At 39.0% G+C, this 24,382-nt stretch overlaps 1 protein-coding gene and 1 long non-coding RNA gene across 4 annotated transcripts in view; one reads left to right on the top strand and one right to left on the bottom strand.

Annotated features, from left to right (window-relative positions):
- Nucleotides 1–24,382, bottom strand: part of LOC105476927 (cerebellin 2 precursor) — a 98,569-nt gene that overhangs the window by 40,859 nt on the left and 33,328 nt on the right. The gene's annotated exons all lie outside the window — the stretch shown is intronic.
- LOC105489348 (uncharacterized) overlaps nt 12,620–24,382 on the top strand; it is a 65,934-nt gene continuing 54,171 nt past the window's right edge. The window contains exon 1 of the long non-coding RNA XR_011616781.1: nt 12,620–13,254. This is a non-coding gene — a long non-coding RNA (uncharacterized lncRNA). The remainder of the gene's footprint in view (nt 13,255–24,382) is intronic.

The raw sequence follows: 24,382 nt of genomic DNA, 5'->3' as shown, positions 1-24,382 counted from the left end.
ATAAAAATAAATGAGGCAAGTCAGAGGAAAACAGGTTTTTCCTGGAGTGTAGCACCCTTTAGCCCTTATTACCCTAAACCTGAACCCAATCCTTCCATTTTATAAGCTATTAGTTACGTTATTCATTCAATAATATTTACAGAGAATATACTATAGGTCAGGAAGTGAGTAGACGTTGGGAATGCAAAGAAATTTGTTAGCTAAAACTAACATTAAACTAAATCTTAAACTAAACCTCCGCAGTTTGCACGTTTACAACGGCAGGTATTTCTGTGCAGCTTCTTGTTGCTTTCTCTGCTGGCCTTAGTACTTGTGGTTTCTTAATGGTGACTTTGCGTCCTATTTTGTTTAGAATGTGAGCCTTCTGATACATAACAGACTATGCAAAAGAGTTATGAAGTAAGCACACACTTTTTTGCCTTAGAATGCTTAAAGCAGTTTCACATCCAGTCCAAACGAGTGTTATCACCGAGGCCAAAACACTGCACCAAATAGAGGTCACAGCTTGTCCACCTCAAATTTTGTCAGTATTTACAAAGTGCACAGCAGGTTATATCATAATGAAAACACAGATAAAATAACAAATAAGTTAAAAGGAGCACTCTCTAATCAAAGGTTATACAAAATGAAATGAAAAGGTAGTGGTTTTAAAACTTATAAATGTTTTAAAATATGTACCCTCAATGCTATTATAATATTGTTTTCATATACTGCTGTCAAGGGTATAAACTGGTTCCATTTGCCCAAACAGTACCAGTCAGTTCAGTTCTAAAATCCTTTTATTTAGCGTCTATTCTGTACCAGAGTCTGTGCTGGGATATGAGAACAGAAAAATAAATACCAAAGGGTCTTTTAAAGGAGATTTTAGTATTTTGGAAAATTAAAAACACATCTTAAGAGTTTTAACAATAACCATTTCTCCTGACACAAAAATTCTGTATGTAAAAAACTCCACATGTAAAAAACTAACTTTAGAAAATTAGTCATATATATATATATGTCTCACTAATGTGTGTATATATACACACACATACACATACGTACATTTATTTTCATTCTAGAATTTTTTATATATACATATAAATGTGAATATTTAGAATTATAAAAAGGATTCGGTCCTTAAAAATTATATGTACAAAGAATGTTGATGGCAATAGAAATGTTTGTAAAATATAGGCTTTAAATGCAGTTTCAGTAATATATAAACAAATATATATGAATATGAAAGAAAAATATTATACTAATATATTAACAATGGTTATCTGTAGGGTATTTTTATTTTCTTATATGTAAGTTTTATTTAAAAAACTAATTTTCCACAAATTAGTTTTATAATTATCTTTTACAAAACACATTTTAAAGTGTGTGGATGAGGAGAAACTTTCTCACAAGTGTATCATTTTATTCTAGCTTATTCCATATTTTTATAGTATTGGTGACTTAAGCTAAATAAAGGGTAGTATCTGAGGGCAAGATGTCAGAATTTTTCATAAGTCCTTGCTGACCCGTGTTCTCCACAGCAAAGCATCCCATTTGAATGTGAGCTTCAGCAATTGAGAAAAACAATTGCAGGGATTTTCACTGTCTGATGACTCCATCCTATCTTGGGAAATTAACACTTGGATGTTAACTATTTCTCAAATACAATTAGCCTCCATGGACAAGAGCCAGCGTGTGCAAAGTTTCCCAGGTATGCTCTGGCCTGGTGCTAACTGGTGTCCTTTTATTTCTAATGTGTTTGGTGCAGTAACACAGATGGATCCATCACAACTGATTTCATTTTCATGTCGTGAGTTGCACATTTCAATATGTAGACGTATATGTTGTTCACTGAATATGATGAGCATTTGTAGTGTAATAGTTTATACTAAGAATTATACCATTGCCATCAGCATTAGAGCATGGTGAAGTGAATAAAGCATAATAAGACCACTTTCCAATCTCATGCTAATCATAGATTAATAATGATATGTTATGCTTCAAAGACCGTATTATTTCATTTTTCTGTAGTTGTCATACAGATTCTGCAGTCAGACAGATTGGGGTTGCTAGGTCAGCTCTGCGTCTTCTTTGCTGAGGGAATCGGCAACTAAGTTCACCTCTTGAAGCTTCAATTTACTCTTTTCTAAAATAGGGATTTTACTACCCAGAGTATTGTTATAGGGACAAGCACCTGGTATACTATACACATTCAATAAATGGTAGCTGTGATCTTAAAGTGTTTAAAATGTAATTAGCAAAGCTATCATACAAGTGTTACCATTTTAACAGTTCCCATAACCCTACCAAGCCAGTGATCAATTTACTGTTTAAAACTGTCTATGTGGAAATTACTACTAGAATTGTCTGAACACTTAATTTGTATTCAAGGATAACCTGATGTATACATACAAAATAGATTCAACTTATATTGAGGTAATGGGGACACCAGCATTGCAGAACGGTTGTGAACTGTATGGTTCGAAGTCACTCAATGAGGAAAAAAACAAGGATGAAAATAACTTTCTAAGCCAAAGTCAAAACCAGTGGTGAAGATCATCATTCCTACTGCCTGGCATACTCTCTGTCCCCTCCTTTTTCTATTAAATATGCTGATGAAGTTTTGTTTTTTAAAAGGCTTACAATGTTTCACATTTAAACCATTTTGTTTTTTATTTGTGTAAATCCTTATTACCAGGCTACTAGAGTCTGTGGTATTTATCATGCAGTAATGCAGAAAGAACTCTCAATCCATTGATTTTCCATTCTTGTCTCCTGCAGACACTCTTTAGTGTGTTACTTGCCTAGAAAAATGCAATAATGATGAAGGTTTAAGAAAAACATGCTGTTCTAAACTATATTCAGTTGCACGGCATAAAGTAAAATCAATATTCATGATGGAAATAGCTTTTCCTTTTTCCTCCTGAAAGCACCCTTCACCTTTCTTCAAAACAGTGACATTGTCACTATCTGTATCACAATCTGTGTCACTATCTCTCTGAGATGGAGCTCTCCTACTGTCACCAAGCCTTAGTCTAAGCTTGGTCAATTATAGCTGATGCTCAATATCTAATGCACTGTGGTCTATGGTGGACATCTATTTGTTGTTTTTGAGTAAGAGAAGTAAGACATTGAATGACACCACTGGTTGAACTGCTGGGGTAACACAGTACTATTACTGCCTTTTAACGAAGTATCATTAAATAAGATAGTAAAATCTTCTCCAAAATTTAAAGTGTAAATCACTCTGACGTGAATAAGAATTCCCACTAATGTTTTCAAATTCTCAAAAGCATAATGAAAGTATCAATCATAAATATATACGTATCTAACTTGCCATAATTAAAATGATTTATTTGCTTGATTTAATGCTTTTAGACAAGCTTTTAATATTACTAAATCAAAGTAAGAGGTCTAGCAATTTCCAATTTCAAAACACAATATATTATTGATCTGGAAGACTTTAGGCATATTCTAAGAACTAATAATACCACGCCTGCAATCCCAGTACTTTGAGATGCCAAGGCAGGTGGATCATGAGGTTAGGAATTCCAGACCAGCCTGGTCAACATGGTGAAACCCCCATCTCTACTAAAAATACAAAAATTAGCCGGGTGTGGCGGCAGGCACCTGTAATCCCTGCTACTCGGGAGGCTGAGGCAGGAGAATTGCTTGAACCTGAGAGGCAGAGATTATAGTGAGCCAAGATCATGCCACTACACTCCAGCCTGAGTGACAGAGCAAGAGTCCGTCTCGGAAAAAAGAAAAAAACAAAACAAAACTAGTAATAAAAAATAAATCTACTCAATTTTTTTCAAGGCCTTCCCAGAACCACTAACTTGACTGACATGAAGATTTTTGTTCATATGATGTTTGTCTCTGAGGCTTAGTCATTTAGGCTCTGAATCTTAATGCAAAGCCGGCCTTGCATTAAGGAAATGGAGAATTTAGGAGATAATGAACATAAAGTATTTTGAAATTTAAATAAGTCAATAATTAACACTTCTGAAAAGAAATATGAAAAATGGAGTTTTATTCTCCTTTTTCAAAAGAAGATATGATTGTAGCAGTGCAACTACTCTTTTCCAAATTATAGCACAATATATATACAAGAAAAAAATAGTAGGAAAGAATGGCATGGGTGACATTTTAATTAATGGTATTTCTGATTTTTATATGAAAAATGACTAGAAATGTTCTTAAAAGCCAACAGGAAACTCAATTCTAAATATTATACTTTATAAAAATGCTTAAAAATTCATTTGAATAGAGGTGTCAACTCTTTCTATTATAAAATACTAACGGATGCAGAAAAATATATTAAGGAAAATATTCAGCTATTGACTTATTCCATTTCATACACATACATAACTACTACCCAGAGCAAGGACTAGAATATTGACAGAAAGCCAGTAAACCCTCAGAGGTTTGTTTCTATCATAAACCCTCCCTTTAACCTCTAGAAAATGACTACTTATCTGAAAATCATGTCATCCATTCATTGCTTGCCTTTTCACTACCCAAGTTTGCATTCCTACATACTATAGTATAACTGTGGCTAATTTTAACTGTATAGAATTGGAATCACATATCTATGTTTACTTTTTACCTTTCATCATTTGTTCACATTAAACATGATGCTTTTGAATTCATTCATATTATTTTGTATAATAATATGTCATTTGTTTCAAAGTATGTTATTGTGTAAATATACCACATTTTATTTATTCATGCTACCGCTGAACATTTAGATTATTTTGAAATTATGTCAATTATGAATAATGACCCCATGAACATTCACATTGTCTCTCTCCTAGAACACATACACCTATGCTTTTGTTGAGTATTGACAGACTGTCTCTTAACCAAACTTCAGTCAGGCTCCTCTGAGCCCTCTTCTCAATAAGGCTTCCACCTTGGCCCCATCCTGCCTTCAGCCTCCTTCGTCCAGTATTAGCCTGTTGGCTAAGTCAGTTTGAGAATCCTCCCACCCTTGATATCTGACCACGTTTTATGTTTAAGTCCTTGGCTGGCCTTTCACAAGAAACCTGTTAGGTCAGTTTATCAAGAATCTTCCTACCCTTAGTGATTTTCTATCCACTGACCGCCTCACTCTGCTCTTTAAATTCTCAGATCTCTCTCCTGTATCAGGAGCCCAATCTCTTTTCCCTATCACAGAAGTCTTGAATAATGTCTTCCTAACTTTTTTAACGTGTGTCAGAATATTTTTAATCATATACGTTGAGGAATAAATTGCTTAGTCATAGGACATATGCATCTTAACATTAATCAATATTTCCTATCTTCTGCAATGATTATAACAATTTATATATCTACTGTCAATATATGAGAATTTTATGATTTCTCCTTGTCTGCCATCCCCTGGTTCTTTAAATTCTAGCCATTCTTATGGATGTATCATAAATTTTATTACGGTTTAATTTGTATTGCCCTGGTTACTGATAAGGTGAAGCACATTTCCTCATGCATACTGACCATTTAAATCATTAGAATATCCCACGTTGTGTCTTGTATATGTTAACTTATACCTGTTTGGAGCTTTAGCTTATGTTCTCATGAGTTTTCTCTCGATTTCTTGTTTACATGAAGTTATCTATATATTCTCAAAATAGGTCTTTGTGATTACATGTGTTGCAAATAACATCTTTTCCCCTCTTTAATGCTGAATTTTGGTTTACATTTAGAGATGTTACATTTCATGCCATTTTGTTTGTAAATTTTTTCTCTATGATGAGTGTTTACTTGTATTCTGCTTAAATATTTTTCTAGTCTGAAGTCATATTCTATTAGTTAAACTGATTTGCTTGTTTCATTGATTAGTTTGTGTATGTTTGTGAGTGTGTTTTGCATGTCTATGTTCAATCTCTGCGGGTTTCAGATTTTTTGTGTCCGATATGCAATAACATTCAAAGTTTTGGGGTTTTGTTTGTGAGGAGCTTCTCTTGTCTTCGCACCATTTATGAAAGGACTGCCTTTCCTCCACCGCTTCGATGTGACATTTCTGTTGTAAATCAAGTGTCCAAATCTCCACGGGGCTATTTGAAGCACTCTATTTTTTCCCTGTTCTGTCATCTACCCTTGCATCAGAACCATATGCTTTGGAACTTGGCTTTATATATGGCAGTGCAAGTCCTCCCACATTTTTCTCCAAGAGTGCTTCGGCTATTTTTGGATCTTTGCATTTCCATGTCAATTTTAGAAATATCTTGCCAAGTTTTATATAAAATATTGTGAATGAATGATTTAATTTGCAGGCAGAAGCCTTTTAGTGTCTCCTAACTGACATTATCTGAGTGTGGTGGAGCATCCGGGAACAGTATGGAGTTTGTAGGGAAGATAACATCTTTTAAGGTAATTGGCTTCTACCACTCAAGCTGCCCCATACTCTAAGTCTTGTTCATTCGGATGTCAGCAGACAGGCACACTTGCCATAAAACTTCCTGGTTCTGGGAAGCAGAAACATACTGTTTCTTATATGAGGTGAGAAATGTGAAGGAGCTTTTTCCTGGGGTCTGAGGACAAGATTAATAGGAGAGAATGCATGAGTGGTGCTGTGCCTCCTGCACCCTCTGGGAACCAAATCTTGAGTAAAACAGGTGCTCACACATCCTTTAATAAATGCATAGAATATGTGCATGAGATATCCAGGACTGTTTAAGAGCAGGGGCCCACATTCCCAGCCTAAAGCCAATATACTTAAACAGATTAGAAAAGCAGTTTCCCTGGGATTTGTGGCTCATGCTCAGATTAAGCCCCACATGAGACCTAAAGTTAGACAGCAAACAGTCCTTAAGGAAATACCACGATCTTACTTGGAATTAGAATGCTTCATTTAGACCTACATCTTACGTTTGTATGCTGTGTCTAAATATTTAAATGTTTCCCATCAAAACGCTGGTATCTCAGCCTGCCTTCCCAGGCAGGGTCTTCTTGCACCCTCTGCTGAGGTTCAGTCTGTGAGATGGACTAGCTTCCTCCCTTCCAACATGAGTGGGAGTGAGAATTTGCAGAACGGAAGTGAAGAATGGAAGCTGGGCCCGGGCCCAGGCCTCCAGGGCAGGGACTAGACCTGCCAGGACGAGGGTGAGGTCTGATCAGATCAAGACTTCCAGGTTACCTGACAGGAAGCTTTCTGCTTAAGACATACATGTTCACCTGAACATTTCCAATCGTTTTTCTCAGCCCCAGGCAGAGCTAAATCCTTGAGAAGAGAGGAAGGAAAAGCGCAGTTGTCTGGAATACCTCGTCTACCTGGACTTTGAGGCAGCTCATGTTGAACAAAAGCAGCGACTCTTTCTTGGTTTTCTAGAGCAGAGCCTGTGATTTCCCCTCACCCACACCCAGTCCCTCCTTGCAAACACAATCCTACACTCGTGCTATACTTTGGGGGCTCAATACTGCTCCTGGGGTGTTACCAAATCTGGAACTTTGCCAAAGCAGGTGTGAATGAATTCCATTTATCCTGGACATTGTAGAAACCATTGCATTTTAGCTATGTTTTCAACTTAAAAACATTAATTTCATAGATTAAGCATCATAAAATGTATAACCTTTTTTTGACATTTATTCTTTAAAAAAAATATATACACCAGAAGCTTTAAAAAACGAAAATGGCCCAGAATTCTACTAATCTCTCAGAAACCCTTGTCTATAAAGTAACAAAGTGAGCATTCTTACCACTTATATAGTAATAATAAAATGTAATAAAGCACTCTGCAAAATACTTTGTGCAAGACGTTTGCTACATGTTAGAATCATGGCCTGGTGGCCATCCCACTCCTGACATTTTTCATCTTTGAGACTCAGGCTCTTTTAAAAGTTGCCCTGGCAATGTGATTGCACAGTCACACTTGAAAGCCATTGATCTCATGTTCATTAAGCTCCTGGTCTGTGCAGGACACTGCTAAACTCCTTGAATATATTTTCTTTCTTTCTGTAATAAAACTTCATCCTCACTTTGTTATCATGACCTGGAGGGCCTAAAGGATCTGGCTCCTGCCTGTTTCCTAGCTCAGTTGTCTCCAGGACCTCTGGCTTCTGTTTGTGCATTCAAAGCACCAGCTGCAAAGAGAAGGCCACACACATTCCCTGTGCCTAGGTCACTTGTCCTGCACATATTCACAGTTGCTGCTTGATTCTCATTCAGGTCTCAGTTAAAAAGCCTTCTCCTCAAATAGGCTTTCATGAACTCTTAGCCAGTGGCCTTCCTCCTGTCACTCTTTATCATACCACACCACTCTCTTGGCTCTCTTCAGAAAAATTACTTCTTACAATCCTTTTTTTTTTTTTTTTTTCCTGAGACAAAGTCTTGCTCTGTCACCAGGCAGAAGTGCAGTGGTGCAATCTCGGCTCACTGCAACCTCTGCCTCCCAGGTTCAAGAGATTCTCCAGCCTCAGCCTCCTGACTACAGGCGCATGCCACCATGCCCAGCTAATTTTTGCATTTTTTTTAGTAGAGACAGGGTTTCACCATGTTGGTCAGGATGGTCTGGATCTTTTGACCTCAATGATCCGCCCACTTCAGCCTCCTAAAATGCTGGGATTACAGGCATGAGCCACTATGCCCAGCCTACAATCCCATTGTTTATGTATATAATCTGCTTATACATTCTTTTACAGGGAGAGAACTAAAATTGCTTATTTTATTTGTTACATTGCCAATAGAAAAAAGACTGCTTGGGACATAATAGGTACACAATAAATATTTGTTGAATAAAAATTGAATATATAAACCTTAAAGTGTCACAGGATCCTTGGGGTGTCACTTCACTAGTCAGAAACCTCTGTGGGCAGTGGCATCTTTTTCCGAGTTTTTATGGGGCCCACTGGGCTCATTCTGCCCACTAGGCCTGGCAAGCTGTGCTCAGCTGATACCACCAGCCTGGATCCCACACCTGCCAAAGGCGAGCCAGGCCCAGAGCAGTGAAGGGTGTGTGAGCAAGTGAGCACAGGGTCTGGTCACTGTGCACAACCAGACACACCACCTCCCTGCGATGCTGCGGCTGGACCAGGTGTACCACAAGCAGCTTCCACTGCAGGTACCAGGGAATGCAATGGTGCCCAGAAGCTGGGAGACAAGAGGAACCACAGAGCCCCAAAGAGGGTGTCACAGCCCTGGCTCCGGGAGCTCCTAGATTTGGGCTCCCCAAAGGGCTGCAGCTCTTCTCTCCTTCTGTCTTCTCTCCCTCTCATCACTCACAACATGGTGAGTGGAGGTGGACGTGTTTCAGACCCATTTGTGTTAGAGCTCTTTTAGTCCCACAGTTTGGCAGGTTCTGAGTTCCTGTCTTGCATCCAGGAAGAATGAGGTAAGCAGACAACTGGAGGTTGAGCAAGGTGAAAAGGTGCTTTATTGAGGACAGTACAGCTCTCAGAAGACCTGAAGTGGGTAGCTCCTTTTCACAGGCAGGTCACACCATTGACTCTGCAGCCCTCAGGGAAGAGGAAACCTAGACTGAGACTAGGTAGCTCCGAGCCACAGGCAGGCCATTCCATCATCTGTCTGAGTCTGGCTGAGTCCGGAGTTTTTATGGCTTCAAAGGGGAGGAAGTGCATGCCGATTAGTCCGTGAATGGTGATAAGTTCTCACTCCAGTGTGTGCAACTGACAGCCCAGCCACCAGGCCTCAGGCCATCCCTTGCTTGAAAGTGGGACTTCACCAGGGACCTACCCCTTTCTGCCCAGGAGCCTGTCTGCCTCCTGCCGCCATCAGCCTCTAGGGTGCCCAAGCTATTCATGCCAACGGACACCTGCAGACCCATGCCAAGCCAACCTCAGACCCCCTTGGCCTCCCTCTCATGCGCATTGGCACCCAAAGTCCAAAGATGGCCAAGACATCAGGGAGCCGACGTGTCGGCACCACCCCAAGTGTGTGCCCACATGGCCAGATTGCAACAGTGCTGGGGCTCAGCCACAACTTGGCTCCAAAATCAGAGTGGGCACCAGGAATGTGAAGATGCCAGGCAGCAGGAGCAGCCACTTCGAGCCTGTGGGGGCAGGAGAGCTTCCCAGGTTTCCCAGAGTACAGGGATACCCACGTCTGCAGCTGCAGCTGTGTGGCTGCAGCTGTGCCTGGGAGGGCGGGGCTCCCACCCCTCCAACTCAGAAGGGGTGGGGCGTCTGCCTGTTGCTGGCTCCCCGCTGGCTCCCTGGAGCATGCATCCCCAGCCAGGCCTCCCCTGTTGCAGCCAGCAGTATGGCAGTAATGCTCCAGATGGGCTGTCGTGGCCATCAAAATTATTGTTTCCTCTCTCCCTTTTCCTTTCCATATTATTCCTCCATTGTATAACTGTGGCTGGCTTTTTCTACTCCTTTCCTTTAATATGTATGATGCAGGTGGAATATATAAGTTCTATACACTAAAGGTGGGGGAATTTGCCAAAAATTTCTTTACCAACACTGTTAGGTCCATAACTTCTTAAATGGAACCAAGAGGTCTGCTGAGGCTTGAAGAGAGTGAAACAGTGATAGTGGAAAGAACATAACTGTCATGTGGGCTAGTTTTCTCAAAGAATCACTGAAAGAAAAGTCATGCCCCATGCTTCACAAGTATTCTCTCATCTCATTTTAATTCATGAACGGTTAAGCATTCAGCTTAAGCTAAACTTGAACGTTTTATTGATTCGTTCAGTACTATTCATGAAGATCATTTGTACTCACACAGTACATTAGTGCCTGGTGCTATTAGGTGAAAATGGAAATGTAGCTGAAAAGAGAAAAAGGAGACATATATTGGGGAGCAATTACCATATAAATAGACATTAACTATCTAAGAGAATTCTCCAACACAAAATAAGTGAAATAGGTCTTTTGGGGTGTTATTTCTGAGATTTCAAGTTGAAATGCTATTTTAACACACACTCTGTCTCTTTGGCATTAGCAGAGGGAGAAAATCCTAAGGTTAAAATTTTCAAATTTTACTATAACTATTATATATATATATATATATATATATATATATATATATATATATATATAAATGTGCTATCCAGTTACAGTGTATAAAAGGGTGCAAAGTTAGAAACAGTACTAGATTTTTTATATGTAAATCAAAATAGCATATCATCAGCATTCAAATAACATATAACAAATATATTATGGAGGTTTAATAAAATCATGCAGATTAAAAATACTCAAAGTTTTAATGTATTTTTTGTCAGTTTTTAAGGGTTATAGAGGAGTTTCCTGAAATCAGTTTGGCATGAGGTGGTGATATTTTCAAGATAAATAGAAAATACAAGAGAATATGAAACCTTTTAAATATAAGTCCTTATGGAATTTCAATACATGTATTGATTTGCTTTGCCATTAACTTAATATACAACTTGAAATATAAGTTATTCCTTTACTTTATTTATCTAAAAAATAAATTAAAGTTGTTACACAATAAAATAAATTTTAAAAGAAAGGATAATTTGTTACAGGGGCTTTTAATTCTTTTTATGTATATGTTCAAATACATCTTTCTATAGTCTCCCCAAAAAGTGAATTAAGGTTATTTAACTATAAAGAAAGTAGGTTTTAAAAAAAAAAGACTACAAAATTATGAAAGATTTTTCTCTCTCCTTTATTTCTAATATCTGTTTTTTATATTTTGAAAATCTTACAGTTTTTGCATATTTGTTGAAGATACAGGTTACTCTTTCTGTTTAACTTCAAAGACAACGGTGATTTACATTCAAGTAATGGCTCACATTTCACAAAATCAATTTAAATTATGTAGAACTGATATTAACTCTGCAAGGAAATTAATGTTCAATGAGCATGTGCAACATAGCTAGTGTCTAAAGTTGAGTAAGAATTACTGAGACACAAAGCCAAGTGTCAACTTCCACTTCTGTATTATATCCAGTATACTAAACTGCTTCTGAAATAACAATGCAATTGATAATCTTTTTAAATAATAAATTATCCCTTCCTTGCAAGTATATACATTGGCTAATGTAATTTATAGAGTCCCTGAACATCAGCCAAGTCAATATTTGGCATCACCTAATATTGTTATAATAATTATCATAGAGATTGCATTGTATTTGAATAAGGCTTTAGGGTTTACAAATCGCTATTATGTAAGTTGGCTCATGTAGCTATAACCAAATGTATGGCTTAGTCACTTGCTATATGACCTCATCCCAATTCACATAGGAAAATTTCCATCCTATCACTTATTCAGAGCTAAAGCTTTCCAGGGTGTCTGTGATAACAGTCTTTGGAAATTCAAACAAGTGTGAGGAGGTTATGTTTATTCAGCAACAATTCCCGCTCCAAATCAGTTGATACTGACCTCCAAAACATTTCAGTGTCTTTCTAAATAAGGTTTATTCACCCACTGAACCCAAATGTTTGGAATGAAACTCGAAACAAATATACATCTTCTCTTTTTCTTTTTTATTCAGGTGAAATTTGAATAACATGAAATTGACCATTTTAAAGTGAAAAACTCAGTGGCATTTTGTACATTCACAAAGCTGTGAAAGCACCACCTCTCTCTAGTTCAAACACATTTTGTGTTTTCAGTTTTGACTGTGTTCCGCTCACTGTGCTAATGCTGACTGAAGGCTGAAGAGACGTCATTTCTGAGCTCAAGAAACTCCCAGACTAGTGGGGAAGACGCACTTCCACGGGACAGCTTCCAGTGCTCTGTGCTGGTGCCAGGACAGAGGAAAAGACAGAACCCTGGTGGATGGGAAAGGAAAGCTCCTCTTAGGGTAGGGAAAGGGTTGGCAAAAGTGAAGCTTATCACATCTGATTAGATCTTTGAAGGCTAGAAAAGAATTATCCATCCCAGGGAGTAAAGGAAAACATTTTCCAGGCTGAGAGATGCAGAGATGAAACTATGGAAGCTTGGAACAGCACCGTGTAGGCAACATTAGGTCCTTCACTCAAGCTGGAGCCTAATATTCGGAAGGCAGGAAGGAAAAGTGCCCGGAGATGGGACTAACACGTGGGCAGAAGCAGATCATGAAACACAGTGAAAAGCACTCTTCTTAGGAGCTGGAAAACATTACTTGGCATGAAACAAGCAACTATGAACCATTGTAGCTGCTCTGGTCAGAGGTTCATTTCTCATAGATCACCTCTTTGCGGTATAATTCACTCATTCAAGGGAGGAAAGAGTGGAGGCGAGGATGGCCACAAGAACGTCGATTGCAGCTGTTACTGAAATCCTGGATGGCCAACGGCAGCCGGAGAAACAGAAAAAGAGCATCTAAGTAATAATTGGGGAGTAAAATCTGAGAAACATGTAAATTCTAGGTAAGTTTGCTGAGAGTAAGAGAGGCCAGAAATAGTATCCAGGTTTCTGAGTTGACTGACAGGAGAAAAGCTCATACCAACAAATTCAAAAGTAAATTCAAGTATAAAATGAGTTAATTTCATGTGTAATGAGTTCTGTTTGAGATATACTGTATTTGCAATGCCTGTGGTCCCTCCAGTGGTGTAACCCTGGAGTTTGGGATAGAGGTGGGCCACAGATACAGTTAGCATACCACATATGGGCTGTGGCTAAACTCAATCTCAGGCATGGATGAGATAGTAACGGGAGATAATGTAAACTAAGTAACTCGGTAAAAATCAAAACAACGCCACAGCCTAGAGATATTAAATAAGGATTACCATAGCATGTGTATACCTATGTAACAAACCTGTATGTTCTTATTGTACTTAAAGTATAATAATAAAACAAATTTGCATGTGCCAAATTATACCTGCATACCTAGGATAAATACCATTTTGTCAAGATGACTAATCTTTTTAATGTGTTTTTAAATTCAGTTTGCTAGTATTGTGTTGAGTATTTTTGCATCAATGTTCATCATGGATATTGGCCTGTAGTTATCTTTTTTAAAATGTGTCTTTGTCTGGTTTTGGTCAAGGTGATACTGTCCTTTCCAAATGAATTTCGAAGTAGTTTCTCCTCTTCTGTGTTTTGGAATAGTTTGAGGAGAATTGGTATTAATTCTTTAAATGTTTGGTAAAATTCAGCAGTGAAGCTCTGGAATCCTGGGGTTTTCTCTGTTGGGATTCTTTTTATTATGGCTCTGATCACATTACTTGTTGTTTGCCTGCAAACACCAACTAGAAGAAATCTAGTTTTCAGATTTCTTCTTGGTTCAATCTTGGGAGGTTGTATGTGTCCAGGAATTTATCCGCTTCTAGGTTTTCCAATTCATTGGCATATAGTTGCTTGTAGTAACCTCTATTGATCCTTTGAAATTCTGTTGTATAAGTTGTAATGTCTCCTTTATCAATACTGATTTTATTTATCAGGGACCTTTCTCTTTACTTCTTAGTCTCAAAGACTTGCTGGTTTTGTTTATCTTTTGAAAAAATCAATTTTTAAATTTTATTGACTTTTTGTCTTATGTTTATTCAATTCAATTTCATTGATTTCTGCTGTGATCTTTATTATTTCTTTTCTTCTACTAATTTTGGGTTTGGTTTGCTCTTCCTTTTCTAATTCTTTAAGATGCATCATTAGGTTGTTTATTTGAAGTTTACTCCTTGATTGTCACAGGTGCTTATTGCTATAAACTATTCTCTTAAGGGTGTCTCTGTATCCCAACACTTTGATACATTGTGTTTCCATTTACATTTATTCCAAGTAATTTCTAAATTTCTGTCTTAATTTTTTTTAATTGACCAACTGGTCATTCAGGAGCATATTCTTTAATTTCTGTGCATTTGCATAGTTTTCAAAACTCCCCTTGCTATTGATTCCTATCTTTATTCCATTGTGATCAGAGAAGATTCTTAATATGATGTCAACATTTTTGAAGACTTGTTTTGTGGCCTGACATATGGTTTATCCTTGAGATAAAACCATGTGCTGAAGAGAAAAATGTGTATTCTGCAGCCATTGGATGAAGTGCTCTGTAAATATATATTAGGTACATTTGGTTTATAGTGTAAATTAAGTCTGATGTTTCTTTGTTAATTTTCTGTCTGGATGATCCGTCCAATGCTGAAAGTGGAATGTTGGCATCTAGGGTTGTTGTTGTACTGGGGTTTATCTCTCTCTTTAGCCCAAATAATATCTGTTTTATATATCTCAGTGCTCCAATGTCGAGTGCATGTATATTTACAATTGTAATATCCTCTTATTGAATTAACCCCTTTATTGTTATATAATGACCTTCTTTATCCCTTTTCATTGATTTTATCTTGAAACCTGTTTTGTCTGATATTAGTATAGCTACTTCTGCTTTTTGTTTTTTGTTTTGTTTTGTTTCAATTGGCATGGAATATCTTTTTCCATCTCCTTATTTGCAGTCTATGTGTGTCTTTATAGGTGAAGTGTGTTCCTTGTAGGCAACAGATTGTTGGGTCTTATTTTTTTTATCCATTCAGCCACTATATGTCTTTTGATTGGAAAGTTTAATCTATTTATATTCAATGTGATTAGTGATAAGTAAGGACTTACCCCTGCCATTTTGTTCCTTCTTTACTGTTTGTTTTGTGGTCTTCTCTTCCTTCTTTCCTTCTTTCCAGTATTCCTTTTACTGAAGGTAATTTTCTGTGGTGGTTTTTATTTTTTGTGGATCTGTTTTATGTCTTATGGTTTAAGGTTGCTATGAGGCTTGCAAATAATATTTTATTACCCATTATTTGAAACTGATGACAACTTAACACTGTATAAACAAAGAAACAATTAGTAAAAACTCTACATTTTAACTTCATCCTCCTGCTTCTTAACATTTTGTTGTTTCTGTTTGTATCTTATTTTACCATCTGTGTTTCAATAAGTTTTAATTATTTTTGATCAGCTCATTTGTTCATCTTTCTACTTAAGAAATGAGTCGTTTACCCACCACAATTTCAGTGTTATAATATTCTATGTTTTCTGTGTACTTTCTATTATCAGTGAATTTTTTACCTTCAGATGATTTCTTACTGCCCAGGAATATCCTCTTCTTTCAGATTAAAAATTTCTTTCAGCATTTCTTGTAGGACAGTCTGTGTTGACGAAAGCCCTTAGCTTTTATTTGTCTGGGAAGGTTTTTATTTCTCCTTTGTGTTTGAAGGATATTTTTACTGGATATATTATTGTAGAATAAAAGTTGTTTTCTTTCAACACTTTAAGTATGTCACGCCACTCTCTCCTGGCCTGTATGGTTTCCACTGAGAAGTCTGCTGCCAGACGTATTGCATTTCCATTGTACGTTATTTTTTTCTTTTCTCTAGCTATTTTTAAGATCCTTTCTTTTCCTTGACTTTTGGAATTTGATTACTAAACACTTTGAGGTAGTCTTCTTTGGTTTAAAGCTGCTTGGTGTTCTATAACCTTCTTGTACTTGAATGCTGATATCTTTCTCTAGGTTTGGGAAGGAAGTTCTCCATTATTATCCCTTTGAATAAATTTCCTATCCCTATCTTTCTCTCTACCTCTACTTTAATACCAATAATTATTAGGCTTGCCCTTTTAAGACTATTTTCTAAATCTGGTCAATGTTCATTGGTGTCTGGGCATTGAAGAGTTAGGTATTTATTGTAGTGTTTGCAATCTGGGCTTGTTGGCACCCATCCTTCTTAGGAAGGCTTTCCATATATTTGAAGTGACTCTGTGTTGTGATCTAAGTCTTTGGTCGCTGCAGCCATATCTGCATTTAGGGAAACCCCAAACCCAGTAAAGCTGTGACTTTTGCAGACTTGCAGAGGTATTGCCTTGGTGGTCTTGGGTAAAATTTTCAAGAATTCCTTAGATTACTAGGCAGTTACTCTTGTTCTCTTCCCTCACTTTCCCTGAACAAACGGAGTCTCTCATTCTGGGCTGAGCTGCCTGGAGCTGAAGAAGGGGTTGCACAAACAACCCTGTGGCCACTACCACACAGATTCCACTGGGTCAGACCCAAAGCCAGCAAAATACAAGGTATTGTCCAAGGCCCATAGTAACCACTGTCTTAGCTACTGCCTATGTTCACTCAAGGCCCAAGGGGTCTATAATCAGCAGGTGGTGAATCCAGCCAAGCTTGTGTTCTTCTCTTCAGAGAGGCAAGTTCCCCCTGTCCCTGAGAAGGTCTAGAGATTCTGTCTGTGAGCAAGGGCTTCTAGTCTGAAACCTTAGGGATCTACGTGGTGTTCTATTCTACTGAGGCTGAGCTGGCACCCAAGTCACAAGACAAAGTTTTCCCACTCTTCCTTCTCCTTTCCACAGGCAAAGCAAAATGACCACCACTGCCCCAGGCCCACAGCAAGTACTGTCTGGCTGTCCTCAATGTTCAGTCAAGGCCCAAGGGCTCTTCAGTCATCTTGCAATGAATGCTGCCAGGCCTGAGTCTTTTCCTTTACAGACTTGGGTTCCCCTTTGGCCCAGGGCAAATCCAAAAATGCCATCCAGGAGCAAAGGCTGGGAATTGCAGATCCCAGCTGCCCACTTAGTGCTCTACACCACCATGGCTGATCTAATACCCAAGCTTCAAGACAGAGTCTTCACTGTTCCTTCTCCTTTCCTCAAGTAGAAATAGCCTTTCCCCATAACCACCAGATCTTGGAATGTGCTAGGTCACACATGAAACCAGTATGTCTCTGAGTTTCATCCAAGGTCCAAAGTAGGTACTCCCTGGCTCCCACTGCTCATTATTCAGGGCCCAAGGGCTCTTTAGTCAGCAGGTGATGAGTCCTGCCAGGACTACATCCTTCTCACCAAGGAAATGGGTTGCCTTCTGACCTAGGTTGTGTCTAGAAATGTCATCTGGAAGCTAGGGTCTGGAAAGAGGGCCTCAGGACTCTGCCTGTTGACTTATTCTACTGTGGTTAAGCTGGTATCCAAGTTGCAAGATGAAATCCTCTTTCCTCTCCTCTTTCCACTGCTTAAGCCTAAAAAAGAAGCCTCTCCTGGAGCAGTGAGCTTCACTGCCTGGGGTTGGGGCAGGGGTGATGCAAGCACTCCCTTGGCCACCCTGGCTGGTGACTCAGTAGGTCACATGCCCCCAAAATCCACTGACTTTGAGCCCAGTTCAGCACTAGGACTCATCTAGGAGTTGTAGTCCTTGTGTCTTAGACTGTCTTTCTAGTTTGTTTTGGAACCCAGAGCATTTTAGCTCATGGTGGCAGGGTGCTCGAACTCAGATTCTGACCACTAAGATGGACAATTTGCCTCTGGCTATAGTTGGTCTAAATGCTTCCTCCATGGACATCAGCTGAGTTCTGTCCTGTGTCACTTTCCACTGATACAGGACAGCACTGAGTTCCAATGCAAAGTACTACAATTGCTGCATTCTCTCTCCCCTAAGTGCACAGATTTTCTCCATGCCACAAGGTCACTTTCAGGGGATGAGAGAAGGGTGGTATAGGCAATTCAAGACTGCTTTTCCTAACCTCTTTAGTGCCTGGTTCCTTAACATGATGTTAAAACAAGGTACTGTGATCACTCAATGGATTTTTGGTTCTTATGAAGGTGCTTTTATTTCTGTAAATAGTAATTCAATTTGGTGCTCCTCTTAGGGGAACAATTTTTGGAGGCTTCTATTTGGCCATGTTGCTTCACTTCCCCCTGACTTCTAATTTTTTTAAACTCAAAGCTATCAATAAATTTTGTGTGGTAATATTGTGAAATTCCATGTCATTATTAATTTTTAAATTTTTAATGAAGTACATTCTTTATAAATTTAGCCCTTAAAATGTGTTAATTTATAATTAAAAATCATTTAAAAGACATTACTAGATAACAACAGAGTTAAACCTTTTCAACAGAATAATTTGTGGGTGGTAATACAAAAATGGATGCACCCATATTTGTCCATGATTTTACTAATGCAAAGGACTCTAAGATAACTTAAAACATGAAAATATATGTGTATATAAAGGATATAATCTTCTTATGACAGTCTCTTAATTTAATTTAGATTTGAACTTTTCACTCCCACTTATAGAACTAATTTTGTGGAGTTTTTTTAAAAGTATATTACCTTCTGATTAACCAAATTAGACATTTATATGTGGCAAATAAATTCCTTGTGGTTAACATGAGACATTCATACCAGAGCCCATTTTTATAAAGCTGTGAGAAAGAGCCAGTAGAAAAAAAAGAACAGCATAAGATACTGGAAAAAGAAGGAATAATTGATAAATCAAAGTCTGAAACAATCTGAAAGAAAAGGATCAAGAGCACAAATGATGGATCTGGCTTTCAATTCAAGTATGGATGCCCTGCATCTTGTGAGATTACAAGGAAGGTGGGTGATAAAAGAGGCCGTGAAACAGTTTGAGAGCTGAGAGTTACCTCCTCGGGGTCTCATTTTTCCCAGTGAGAAATGATGGCCTGAGGGCCAAAGCTCAGTGAGCTGGAATTGTGTGGAAAGCTGGCAGAGTGGGAGTGCCATGGCTGTCCCTGAGAGGGACTTGACCTGCGCAGGTTGGAATGAGAGTCAAACCCCGCCTGTGGTTAGAGCCTGCTCATTTGTCATTGTCATTGCAGAAGCACTTGCGGCCACACCTGTTTCCCTAGCACTGCACAGAAACCCAGGTTTCCAGCTGGAATATATTGGGTAAACAAATGTCAGTAATGTGGGTTGATCTTCCTATTGCTACAATAGATCAATCATTTAGAATTATAAATTTTAGCTACCAAAATTACTCAAAAAAAAAAAAAAGGAATCTGTATGATTATCAACTTGATCCTGAAATTGGGGTGTGTCGAGTAGGTTTTTGGAAAGTACAGTGGGAAAGGGATTTGGGATGGAAGAGGAAGTAGTTTCTGTGCTTAATATATGATTCAAATGGGAATGGGGCAGTGAAGAATGTCAGGGGAATCAAGAAACATGGAGCTCTGTAAGGCACAGGAGTAAATGCTATGGGAATTTGGATGTGAAAGAATGGCAAGGCTAAATGTGAGACTAAGTGTAGTTTATTAGTGTTTCACAAATAAAATATTTCCTTTTGCAGACAAAGTCCTTGGCATGGCTGGAGAAGTCGTGGGAATCAGAATGATGAGAGTTAAGGACCTGGAAGGATATGGAGGGAAAAGGTGTAATTGCCTGATGGGGTCTTCCTACCCACTAAACAGACAAAATCAATTCACTGAGACTGCAACACTGCAGTAAAGAAACAGTTAAGTTGACATGACGCCAGCCACATAGGAGAAGGGGTTATTAGTCAAATCAGTCTCCCCAAAGGCTTGGAGGTTAGGGTTTTTTGAGGATGGTTTGGTGGATGCGGGCTAAAGAACAGGGAACATTGATTGGTTGGGGATGAAATCATAGGGGTGTGGAAAACAGTTCTTGTGTGCTGAGTCATCCTCTGGGTGGGGTCACAGGACCTGTTAAGTCACAAGTCAGGGGTCCCAGTAGAGTCAGCAGTCATCAGAAATTCAAATCTGAAAACACATCTCAAAAGGCCCATCTTAGGTTCTACAATAGTGATGTTATCCACAGGAATAAATGGGGAAGTCACGTATCTTGTGACCTCTAGAACTGGCTGGTTATCATTTAACTATGCCTATATCTTAATAGAATTCAGACTCTTCTCATAATCCGAACCTTGTGGCTTTTCATTGATTTTACAAAGGTGGTTCATTATCACCATTGTAAGGGCTATTACCATCCTTGCTTTAAGGTTGAAGTACAAACTCAATTTCTTCCCAAAGTTACCTATGCGCAGGATAGACCAAGGACAGCTTGGAGGACAGAAGTAGGATGGATTCAACTATGTCAGGTTGCTCTTACTGTCACAGTTTTGCGAAGGTGGTTTCAAAGGTTGGGATGGACTATTTCTGTAAGAATGTAGGATTCTCTCAGGTAGATAGGAAGGTTGAGGGTAGAGGGAGGTGTATGCCAGGTACCAGCAATTCCATGAATAGATGTGTCCAAGAAGGAAATAGATTCCCCTTACACAGCAAGCAGGGGTCTCCATGCAGAGGGGAAGGTTTCCCACATAAATAAAGGAGTGGAAGTTCCTGTTAGCCCAAGTCATGCCATTTTGCAGACCTTCACCATTTTACAAACTCAGGTCAGAGTGGAAAATTCCACCAGGGTCTAGGCCATGAGAAACATCCTGTTGGAAAGGAGATAGGTCCCAGGCCTAACCCCTCACCGAAGTAAATTCCTTCCTTATCAGCAGCCTGTTGTGGGAAGTCAGGGACCCCAAACAGAGGGACCGGCTGGAGCCAAGGCAGAAGAACATAAATTCTGAAGATTTCATGGACATTTATTAGTTCCCAAAATTAACACTTTTATAATTTCTTATGCCTGTCTTTACTGCAATATCTGAACATAAATTGTGAAGATTTCATGGACATTTATCACTTCCCTAATAATATTCTTATAATTTCTTATGCTTGTCTTTACTTTAATCTCTTAATCCTATTATCTTCATAAGCTGAGAATGTATGTCACCTCAGGACCACTATTGTACAAATGGATTGTAAAACGTGTGTTTGAACAATATGAAATCAGTGCACCATGAAAAGAACAGAATAACAGCGATCTTCAGGGAACAAGGGAAGATAACCATAAGGTCTGACTGCCTGTGGGGTCGGGCAGAATAGAGCCATAGTTTTCTTCTTGCAGGGAGCCTATAAACAGACGTGTGAGTAGGAGAAATATTGCTGAATTCTTTTCCCAGCAAGGAATATTAATAATTGATACCCTAGGGAAGGAATGCATTCCCAGGGGGAGGTCTATGAACGACTTCTCTGGAAGTGTCTGTCTTATGCGGTTGAGATAAGGACTGAAATATGCCCTGATCTCCCGCAGTACCCTCAGTTACTAGGATTGGGAAATTCCAGCCTGGTAAATTCTAGTCAGACTGGTTCTCTGCTCTCGAGTCCTGTTTCCTGTTAAGATGTTTATCAAGATAATGTGTGCATAGCAGGACATAGACCCTCATCAGTAATTCTAATTTTGCCTTCGCCTTGTGATCTTTATTGTCCTTTGAAGCATGTGATCCTTGTGACCTGTTTGTACACCCCCTCCCCTTTTAAAATCCCTAATAAAAACTTGCTGGTTTTGTGGCTCGGGGTCATCGTCACAGTCCTATCAATATGTGATGACACCTCTGGAGGCCCAGCTATAAAAATTTCTCTCTTTGTACTCTTTCTCTTTATGTCTCAGATCGGCTGACACTTAGGGAAAATAGAACTTAAGTTGAAATATTGGGGGCTGGTTCCCCTGATAGCAGCCCAAGACAGTGTACCCACCCTATTGTGCAACAATCCCAGGCCTTTCCTGCCTGGGCCTATAACTGCCCCAGCCTATAAGTAGGAGGGGTTTCCAACACTCACTGGTGCTCCCCCTCCATGGGTTCTTTTGTCCAATAAACCTGTGTTGCCCTTGAGCTGCTTCTGTTCCCTTCCTTCTGCCTTTGGCTCTAACACATCACACTCTACTAGAGCAGCCAATTTATAGCTGCTCAGAAGCTCCTATACCTGAAGATGCCTTGCCTGGAAGTGCCCGAAGCCTGGAAGGCCTGTGGCCCTGCTCTAGCCCCTGCTGAGCCACATCTGGGCTCTCTGGCAGATGAGACTGCAGGCTGACTGCACCACGCTTCTTTGGCTCCATTGTTTGAAGCAGAACAAAGACATCCCCTTCCAGTTCCCCCCAGAAGTGGTGCTAGTTGGACTTGTAGATGTTGGTTCAATTCTTGTGGAAACACTATTCATTTCACAGTTTAGAAAACATCTTCCATCAAGGACATCTTGGGATCACACAGGCCACTGCAATAAGGGAGGGGATGGCCAATGGCAAAGCCTGTTGCTGGCAGCTGTGCTCTGGGTCTGGTGAGGAGAAAGCCTCTCTTCTCAGCATCCCCGTGCTCTTACTATGCTTCTGGTATCCCATTCCAATATTATTTTCACTATGTTTCAACAGTTTCACTTTTTTCTTTCAATATTTTTTTCCACCTTTATTTCTAATTTTTACTGAGGCCTCTTTTTAACCCCTTATCCCCAACTCAGCCCTGCATGAAAACACGCTGTGATGGTCAGTTGGATGCCAACTCATCTTGGCAGCAGTCCCTAGTTGATCAATACAGCACTTGTCAGGGTGCTGCTGTGAAGGTGTTGTGCAGATATGGTTGAAGCCCATATTCAGTTTATGTGTAAGTGAGATTTTCCTAGATAAATCTGGGTAGGGCTGATTCATTCCCTTGAATGAAGGTAAGAGAAGAGCTGAGATTTGCCACAGAAGAAAAAAAAAGTGCCTGGAGACAGCAGCTTCAGCTCCTGTTGGAGTTTCCAGTCCAACAGTTCTCTTCCTGACTGACAGCCTGCTCTAGGGATTTTGGTCTTGCTTAGCCAGCTTCCTAATCAAAGCACCCATTCCTTGCAGTAAATCTCTTAATCTTATCTCTTACTGGTTTTGTTTCTCTGGTTGAACCCTACCTCATTCCACCTTTTTATTTTCTCCCTTCATGGTGTGCTGGAGGCAAATAGAACACCATTTACTAGCAGGACAGGTTGCCTAAGTGATTCCATCATCTGTAACAATCCAGCATATGAAAGCTTGTCTTCCACGCTCACTGAGAGGATTAAATGGTGTGTTACATGTATATTCCATGCCACAAGGCAAAATCACAATCCTTTAGTTCCATTTCCTTCCTCTGTTCTGTTTCTTTTTCCTCTTCTTTACATTATTCTTCTTCTAGTAACATCTTTTACAATGTGTATTTGATTTTATAAAAACCTTTCTCATTTAAGTATCCAATATCCATAAATTAATAAAGTATCTTTTCAAAGGCATGGGACTATTAGCACTTGAAATAACTGAAATCATCAGAATTTGTAAGCAGACCTCTTCATTTTTCAGGTTTTAATTCAATAAGTGAAAGCTGCAGATCCCTTTTTTCCTCCTAATAATGGATTCAGAGTGTAGATTACTAAATAGGCAGCATAGTGGTGATCAATAAGTGAAAAGTAGTCACTATATATCCTTGAAACAGTCAAAGCTTTTCAATATTCCCTTAAAATGCTAATTCAAGCATTCATATTTCATCGTTTTTCTGCTCTTGCCTTGCTCAGAATTATGGATTCTTGGTAGTAAAAATCACATATTTTTTTCCTTTTCCTAGAGGGTGCCTTTCCCTCCTCAAGCCCTCCTGCAAACTCCTTTCATTTGCCATCAGTTTGAGCACTTTACTGGTAGACGTTCTCTTTGAAATGTTTCAGGAGCTCAACATCTAATCCCAAATGCTCTATCCGGTGTATCATCAAAGAAAATAAAACCATACAACCAAAACTTAATTATAGATTGCCTAAATCATTTCAGTGGGAAATCAAAAACAGAAAATACATGGAATACACACGTAAAGTAGCATAATGCTTCGTCTTTCCATGGGAAGAAAATGACCTCTGGAACTCACTTGCTCTAAGTATTAATCCTGTTATTTCCTAAAATGTGGAGCACAGTCTACACTAGGAGCTCTCTGAGGTGGCTACACATGGAATCCCGCC

The sequence above is a fragment of the Macaca nemestrina genome, chromosome 19, assembly GCF_043159975.1.
Source record: "Macaca nemestrina isolate mMacNem1 chromosome 19, mMacNem.hap1, whole genome shotgun sequence".
NCBI classification, from domain to species: domain Eukaryota; kingdom Metazoa; phylum Chordata; class Mammalia; order Primates; family Cercopithecidae; genus Macaca; species Macaca nemestrina.
Note: the sequence above shows the minus strand (reverse complement) of the source record. Positions and strands in the feature narration are given on the sequence as shown.